The 8,885-nt window shown below is 47.1% G+C and overlaps 1 long non-coding RNA gene across 1 annotated transcript; it reads left to right on the top strand.

Annotated features, from left to right (window-relative positions):
• Window positions 1-272: 272 nt before the first annotated feature.
• LOC148052040 (uncharacterized) lies at window positions 273-8,143 on the top strand. Its single transcript, XR_015699224.1, has 3 exons — window positions 273-391; window positions 6,687-6,780; window positions 8,076-8,143. It is a non-coding gene; the product is annotated as an uncharacterized LOC148052040 (long non-coding RNA).
• The last annotated feature ends 742 nt before the right edge of the window (window positions 8,144-8,885 follow it).

Raw genomic sequence — 8,885 nt, 5'->3', positions numbered from 1 at the left:
CAGGGGAGTTCTTGTGCAAGAGGTGAGAACTGGGGGAGTCCTGGTATTAGAAATATTTACTAAAAGGTGAAGCAGATGGGGAAACACTGAACAGGTACCCTTTACTTTCTCTTTAGCCCCTTGATGTCCACCTCTGTAAGGCGCTGAGCCTGCAAGCACATTCCTCAGCACACAGCTGAGCTTTCCAGCCTTTTGGGTTTTCACTGTTCTCATATTATTTCCCTGTTTTCCCCAGATTTGCCCAGAAATGCCTGGTCAGCACAGTGCAGAGCTGGGAGCCTGAGTGTGGCCATGCTGCCATAGCGGGAAGCTCTCCCCTCCTCCAGCTCTGGACACATCTTCCCAAAACCACGGAGGTCTCAGACATGAGGGGCAGAGGGAGCAGGCGCAGGTATGTTTTGTGGTCGATTATGTTTTTTTCCTGTAGATAACCCTCATCCAACTGCAGAAGACACAACCTCTTTCCACTCCACGTTCCCTGTGATGAGTGCGACAGAAACAGAAGAAACAGCCCCAAAACCCACTTCACCCATGGTTTTAGCCTTTTCGGATTCACAGAGCCCCTAGGTTTTCACAGTGCATATGCAGACCCCTCCATATACTTAAAATTTGTGCTGACTGACAGCAAAACAGCTTTTCTCAGTTACCTTCCGCAACCCCTGATGGGTCCCTCTGGAATTTGTAGGCAACACATTGAAACCACCAATCTAGTTAACTCAGCACACTCCCAACCGCGTACTGGATGCACCAGCCAGCATGCTTGTTTCTGGAAGCATTTTCAGTGGAGTTAGTAACATTATCTGGGCTACAAACATAATGTTCCCTTCCCACCATCCCTCTGCCCCCACCATCCCTCTGCCCCTCTCAAGGGAGATGCAATGTGGATGGAGGCAATAGAAAGAGCATTTTCACTGGGAATAGCTATCCTGCAGAAAGGCTTTTGTAAAATGGCTTCAAACTAGTTGGTTTTAAAAGAGAAGAAAATCTCAAGTTGCAGTAGGAAGGCCATTGTGGAGGGAGAGGATGATTTTACAGGGTCTATGCATTGCACCTGATTCCATGGGCGGACCTTGAAGGCTCTGAGATCAGTGCACTGCCCCGCTCGCTGAATCCGGGCAGGCCAGCCCTGTGCCCCTCGCTCCAGGGACATCCCTGTCCTCATCAGATTCATTGTCTATGTGCCCTCAGACTGGAAAAGCCAAATGGAGAAAGCAATTTCTTCCTCCCAAGCCTTGCTGAGAGTGAGAGGCTGGGGGAGATTGTAGGCAGGAGGGCTGGACCCTGGGAGAGGAGGCTCCAAGGTCCCTCCAGGCAGGGTCTAGGTAGTGGTGAGGGATTGCAGAGATGAAATCTCCATCATTACTTTCTTTGCTTTGTTCAAACCTCACTTGGGAGAAGCTTGTGGTTGTGGATGGAGGTGAAGGAGAGCCAAGACCTTCCCATTATGGAGATAAAGGTAGTTGAGCTTTGTGTTGTGCACGGTAGGATGGGTATGGGGAGGCTGTGCACTTTGGCCAGGGTTGTCAGTCTTGGAAACACCTATCACATGTAGGCATCTACCTGGTTTTTAAAGGTACCAAACCAGACCGCGGCCAAATTATAAAAGGAGAAGACTGGTTTTAAGAGCCTCTTTTCTGGCAGTCTTGGTTTGCCCTACTGCCATCAGGCTGAAACGCCCGAGCTGGCGGCACCACTGGTGCTGTTACCTGTTTTCTTTCCCAAATGGAGATCAAATCCTCCTTTCAGCCCACCCCAAAAGAGAGAAGCACAGTATCGTACTGAATGCAGAGTCAATCTGAAAAGCCACAGGAGTGAATTGCATTGGCTTCCAGGGATTCGTTGTTCAACAGTGGTGCTAAAATGGAGCATGTTTGTACGTCTCTTCTCCTACCTGTGGTTTGGAAGGAAAAAAAACAAGAGTATCCCCACGTCCTCAGTCTAACAAATAAACCCCAGCAAATCTTTCTCCCCTGCATCACAAACCTCTCCCTGTGAGGAGCGCAGGGCGATTTACTCCAGCACTGAGCTGCAGTTTCCACCTGGGGAAGAGAAGTTTGCTCAAATTTCTATTCAATTTCATTCAAGGGAAGAATATTAGAAACTCCGCTCTTTAGCACTTCATTAAACACTTTAGTTTAATAGCATCCTCCAGGGAATCCCAATCTGGACCACGTGAGCCAGGAGTAAACAGCTGCATCAATTAACCCCATAATCTCAAGGGTGCTATTAGAAGGTGAGATACCCTTAGAAAGTGCATATGCCTGCAATTAGGCTTAAAATACTTATGTGTCAATAGCTTTAGTTATTTGTGCTCTCTGTTATTGATCTTGCTTATGTTTTCCACATTAAACAGTCTTTCTTACTTCATCAATAAATTAAGTGCTGTTTAGATTTATTCACTTTTTCTATTAAATGGTGCAAACTCCTGAGCTCCTGACCCTGGCCTGGCTGTGTCTGAGATGAGGGGCTCCAGCCCTCTTCGCCGGCAGCTCCATCTTGCTTTTGTTTCAGAAACTGGGGAAAGCAGCAGTGGGAAAAGAAATGCAGGAGCTGCCGGCCTGGATTGACCATTACAGAGCTCAGGCAGAGCAGAGGAGGCGTTTGGGCTGGGTTTGGTGGATATGCCACTTTATGTGCCTGTTTTTCCTGCCTAGGTCAGATTTGGAGATCTTAGGGAAGGCCAGCTTTTGACACCAAGGACATAACAGCAATGATTGAGTTTCTGCCAGACAGGGATTTGAGGAAGGGACAGGATCTACAAGACCATGCAGAAGATGAGGCTCTCTCTGGCTTTTCTTCCCATTAAAAGGCTTTGGGAAGAGCTTTAAATCCTCTGAAATGGCAACTGAGCAGGCAGGGAGCAGTGCTGCCAGCAGACACCTAACTGGGAATTGGTGGGGTGTGATGAAGGGCTGGTCCTCTCTTTTTCCTCCTCATATTTTTCATCAGCTTCGTTACTGATTGCAGCCTCTTCCTTCAGATTATTTGGCCCAAAACCAGGTGTTTGCATAGACAGAAATGTGACGGTGCTTAGTGTTTCTGGCTGGAAGCTGGGACTGCTCTGGGACATACAGGTGTTCTTGGGTATCAGAAAGATATGAAATGTTGGAGACACCTTTGCCTGCAGAGCTGGTTGAGAAGGGGACTTGAGGAGGCGGAAAGTTTTATGATTGTTTCTTTTTTGTAGCCAGACTTTTAAGTCCTAATTCTTACTCATATGGGAGTGGACCAAGGCTGGGGTGCTGCTGCAGGATAAGTGCTGTGCTGAGGTTGAGCACACTGAGCAAAATAGCAGATCTTGCCAAGGGCTGGTAGCATCGTATGCTGAAAGTATCTACTGTCCTTTTCATTCTTTAAGTTCTTTGCTTGTTTTCACCAGCTCCCCTTGAAGACCTATTGGCTTTCTGTAAGGAAACTGCACAATTATTTTCATGGAAAATAATTCTGGAGGTAATGGTTTGGGTTTTTTTGTCATCCTGGCTTTTCTGTGCTATGCTTCATGAATGTTGTAGTGTTTCATGAGGACCATGGATGAAAAAAAGGATAACTTAGGGCATTTAAAAGAACAGTCTTTCAGATAGTTAGCATTGTTTAGTTTGCTGCTCCCCTGCCCGTCTGGTGTGTATCAGTGCATGTAAAATTTTATTTTTAAGCAGGCTCTCCTGACCGAACAGAGGCCGGCAGGCCCTTGTTGTTACAATTAAGCCATGTGCTACTTTCTATAACTCATTAGCCCTTTAGTTTCTGGATTAATTCAATGTGCAAATAATGTCACAAATTGAATATTAGTAGACTTCTATTGAGGATTAAGCGGCAGTAAAAGCATATCACTGTGTCTTCATTTTGCTTTGCACGACTGTGGTTTGTCCAGCGTAGCAAGTGGTTAGTTAACTACCCAATAGCTCGCCTTCTTCTTTCCTGTACTGGTTTTTCATGTAATAGCTCAGCTATTAGAAGAGAAAAACAACAACTGTGCATGTAAAAGTGGGTGTATGCAAAATTAATCTCCCTGTTAGCACTACATTGTGTCCAAACTCTTTTTTAAAGAACAGCTTTGCATGAGGATGGCCCCAGCTCTTCTGCAGTTGCTCCCACGAACACCCAGAAGTGCTCAGTCTACAGCAGCCCATGGTTAGCTAATGGGCTGTACTTGCTCCGAGTTAAACACTTCACCTGTGTCATTGCATGGATTTTGCAACGCATTTTATCACCTCTAATTCTCTGCAGGTACAAAATTTGGGTGGGATTGCTTAAATGAGCCCAGGCTTCCCTATTGTTGCTACAGACATGAAACAGCAAAGCAGGCTTTGGAAGGGTTGCAATGTCCCATCCCAGTCAAAGATCTCCATGGGGGTCCTAGAGCCTTCCCCTAAGGGTCTAGTTGTGGGTTTGGGACCCACAGTGGGCACTGCAATGCCAACACGAGTCCAAAGCTTTTCACTTCAGATGTGTTGGTAGTGTCAACATGGGGAGAATGGCTCCATGCCACAAGAACTTTCAGGGCATTGCTGAGCAAAATGGGTGCAGCTTTCTTATAATGCACTGAAGTGGAGGCAAATTTCAATCTAATAATGTAAAGCAGCAATAACCATTATAATTAATTTATATAAAAGACATTATAAAATTACACTTGATGCATTTAAATCCCATCCAGGAGCAGCGCTCATTTTCCAGTTAAGCTATGGGCTGTGCTAAGGCAGATGGGGAAAGAGGTATTTCAATATTTCTTATAATTTTATATTCTTTCTAATATCTCTCATGCTAATTTCATTATGCAACACAGTCAGTACAGTGATGTAATTATTGAAAAGTAATTTTGCAATAAATGGATTTAAATGTGTTCGAGTCCATTGTAAATTCAATCTCTTGGTAAAGGTGGATTGAACAAGCAGGAAAAAGGGAGCAGGGACGTTGCTGGGTGAAAGCTGAGAAGTCCTGGGCATCCCATGTCGAGCATCTGCTTACACCAACTAATAACATCCATTTCAGATGGAAACTGCTCACGGAGCCGGCCTCCCTTCCCTTGAGCCCCCAAAGCCGTTGCTTGCAGAGGGCACTTCCAACCTTCACGGTGGGGGAAATTTAGGATCAGTCATGTCTCCTCCCAGAGCAAGACACTGCCGTTGCTGGGTGTCTGTGCTGCTCTTAGCAAAGTGGGTCCTGTGTGGGTGTCTTAGTCTGGATTAACGGCTCAGTTACTGGGCAGGGACATAAAGATATTCTTCTGCATAAGACATAGGAGATGTGATTTCTATTCCTGGCTCTGTCAGAAACTTCCTGTGTGATACTGGGCAAGCAGTATATCATCTCTGTGCTTCCATTTCCTCATCTGCACAATAGGGATAAAGAGTGCTTCCCCAGCTCATCGGTGAAATTAATGTAACATATGTAAAGTGCATGTATATCCCCAGATGAAAGGTGCCATTGTAATAATATTCAAATTATTATGGAAAATAGATAAAGCGACCAACCCCTGCTAAATGATCGTCTAGCTTTTCACCAGATTCATGAGATCCACGAAAAATGTGATAAGAAAACCTCAGATGTCAAGTGGTTTAGAGTCAGACTCTGCTCATGAAATGGAGCTGGCTGTGCCTTTTAAGTGGAGAATGAGATAGTGAAGAATTTGGGGCTTGGAAAGTTGTTGCCGTGGTTAAGCTGCCCTGGTTTACTGGATGCCACCGTTTATCTAGAGGGGAAGCCTGGGGGATACATCACCTAACGTCCAAATCAGGACCCAGGAACCATTCAGTGACACTGAAACCAAAGTGATAAAGCAGGGCTGTTTGTTGCTTCTGACTCTAATGGCTGCATACAAGTTTGGGATATCCCAAAAAGGTCATGTGTGGATAGAGGTGACAAAGGGGACTGGATGAATTGGCTTAGTAGGAATACTTAACCCACAAGGCTCATGTTAGACCTTTACCTAGAGGTAAAGGAAAGAGCTCTGGTGTCACTTGTAGAGCATTAGTCGATACTGCAATGGGAGGATGTTCAGGTCTAAGTACCGCGGTGATGCTATGTCTTTGCTGATGTCCTTTGTGCATCTCCCCCTTTCCGCAGCATCACTGCAAGGTTGGTTTGGGCAACACAAAGACCTCTGCCATATAAGCGGTATTCATGTTCTTGGCAATAGGGTTGTATCTGACCAAGGCTGGTAGCAGGCAGACATTTGAGGGTTTTCTCTGACACGAATGTACCTCCTGGACTTTCCTTCCATTGTGAAGGAGGTGCTGGCTTGTTGGGGATCACTTGAAACCTGAACTCACTGGAGATTTGACTCCAAAACTGCTGTGCCGGTCTCTTCTGGCACCACTGTATAGTTGCCCAGCACCAAATGCTCAATTATAGACAAAATTGAATTTACAATTTGCTTTTGGGCAATGTGTAAATTGGCCCTTCATTGATTATTAATGAAGTGCTAATTGCTCTTTGCAACCAATTTTTATGCAAATGCTATTAGTGCTATTTGCACAATCCTGCAATTTACAGTTTTACATTTGCAATGGCCTGGTGAAAAGATGTGAAAAGATGACAGCTTGTCCTAAAAGAAAACAAGAAGGGGAGGGGGGAGGCAATCGCAAAACTTGCAAAACTTGGAGTAGCAAAATAACACAATTAGGAATGAGAAAACATTAAAAAAAACCAAACGAACAAACAAACCCTCTCTTTATTGATTGTTACAGATTCAGCGTTGACAGGGGTTGTTCTGAATGTAACAGGATCCCGTGGCAGATGTAAACCAGACTCCAGGCATTTGCTGTGTGTTTCACCGAGGAGGTCAGTGTATGAATTTGCCTGTGAAAACATTGATGCGAGGCTGCCAGCATTACCCATTCAAGAACCGGGTGCTTTTCTCGGTGACAAATGATGCGGTGTTAGTTTGCGAATCAAGTGTGGGCAGCTGCTGAACTGTTTTGGCGCAGAGCTCGTCTCCGAGATAACACCTCTCCCCTGCATGGGGCTAGGAGCTGAGCACTCACGATCATCTGCCCACGGCTGGTGCAAATCCACAGCCCTCCTGCCCTCCTCTGCCATTGCACCGGGCTTCTTTAGACCTCCCCTTGATTCTGCATAGCAGTGGCACCTTGTAGACAGTGAAGGGAGTTATATTTTGGCTGGGTCCTGCAAAACAGAGGTGCTATGGGTCTCACTTTGCTAGTGGGGAATGAAGGTTTCCATTAAGGGCATGTTTGCAGGTCCAGTTTCCTTAGAGGCTCTGGGTGTTCCTGCCTGCTCTGAGGCTTCACAGGAAGCCTTTGGTGGACTATGAATTCAGATTCAGCTCCAAGCTATTCCCTAATTGCTTCCCCTCTCTCAGACAGACTTTTCGGTGAACTTCACTGAAGGTGTTTGAGGCAGCAGAGTGGCCTCATCTGCTATCGGGTGACAGATGTTGCTGGTGGAACAGGACTTTCTGAGTTCCTAACAAAAATGGGTTTTTTAATTTGGGTAGAGGCAGGCTGTCATCATTAGGACCCAGGGAAGCCACAGGTAGCCCCTGTGTGAGAGGACAATAAGGAAACAGCTCATACTAGTGCCTGCCTGGGCGGCACTAGCCAGGCAGGTTGAAAATAAATATGATTTGGGGAGCCTCAAGCGGGGCATAGTGAAAGTGGATGTCGGCTTGAACCTGTCCGTATCGGGGAGAATGAGATAACAGGAGGGTTTATTGTTGACCCACAGCCACCGTTCTTTATTCTATTTTATTATTCATTTTATTGCTTATATCTTTGAGCAGAAAGATGCCATTTTTACATACAGCTCCTGTGTTCACACATCCAGGGATCCTGTTTATTCTTTTGCTAGAGCAGCACACGGGGAGCTGGTGCTGAGCTGCTTGTTCATGGCAGCTCCTGGTCCCTCTAGAGCTGTCCCTTTTCCAGGTGCATCCCTCTGTGCTTTAGAAGATCACTGTGCTCTTCCTCCTGACATACATGACCTACCCTTGGCCATATTAATGTCTTTTGCTGGAACGAGTCCAAGCAGCCAAGAGATCCCAACTGCACTTGTTTCCATTCTGTTTTTGTGTCATGCCCAACTTTCCCAGCACTGATTTAAAGTTTTCTTTCCAGACCCTTAATGAGAACATCCTTTCTGCTAGACCTCGTGCCATTCTTGTCTTCAGCTTTCAGAGGAGGAGGAAGCAAGTGGATCACTGCCCAGGTGTGTTACCCCCATCCAGACCTTGCTAAGGGCATGAGCAGTTGGGCCATATCCCCAGTTTGTGGCAGAGCATTTGATGCAAGTGACGGTCTCTCTGTTGCCCCATTGCCACTCGCAGCTGCCACTTGCAGGGCTTTCCCATCGTGCTGCCCGAGCAAACGCTCTCTGCCTGCTCAATTTCCTCAGGCAGCAGCGCAGGAATTTTGCTACAGCTACAGGGATCACTGCTGGCTGCCTCACTCTCGCAGGCAGCATGGGAAGATTTCCTCTTGCTTTGATTACAGCACGGATTGTTTTCTCAGTGGGACACTGCTCCTGGCCATTCCTGGCATGGCTGCCCATAGTGCAGGAAACACAAGGGTGCCGGGGAAGCCACAGGCACGGAGGACAGCTGGAGCTGGCGGCTGTGTTCCCCCCGAGGAGCTGCGTGCTGTAAGGCCCCGCACAGACGCAGCGTGGCACTCTTTTCCAGAGCACCGTGCCTGGCGCCCGTGGGAGCCTGTCCCCACGCCCGACCCTGTCCCTGGCCTCGCCGGCAGCTGCAGGTGCCCCGGTGCTCTCCCAGCCCTGCTCATGGCCACCCTGGCTGCCGAACCTCCGACCCAAAGTTGGTGCTTTGCTGAGGGTCGCAGCTCGGAGACCTGCAGCTGCCTGAGCCATCCCAGGGCTCAGCCTCAGGAAAGTGTTCAGAGGATGCTTTGCAGCTGCTCAGAGTGTAT

Source organism: Nipponia nippon, unplaced genomic scaffold (genome assembly GCF_047370975.1).
Source record: "Nipponia nippon isolate SJK-2023a ecotype South Korea unplaced genomic scaffold, ASM4737097v1 scaffold_5, whole genome shotgun sequence".
Lineage (NCBI taxonomy): Eukaryota > Metazoa > Chordata > Aves > Pelecaniformes > Threskiornithidae > Nipponia > Nipponia nippon.
This window is presented reverse-complemented; position numbering and strand designations above follow the sequence as displayed.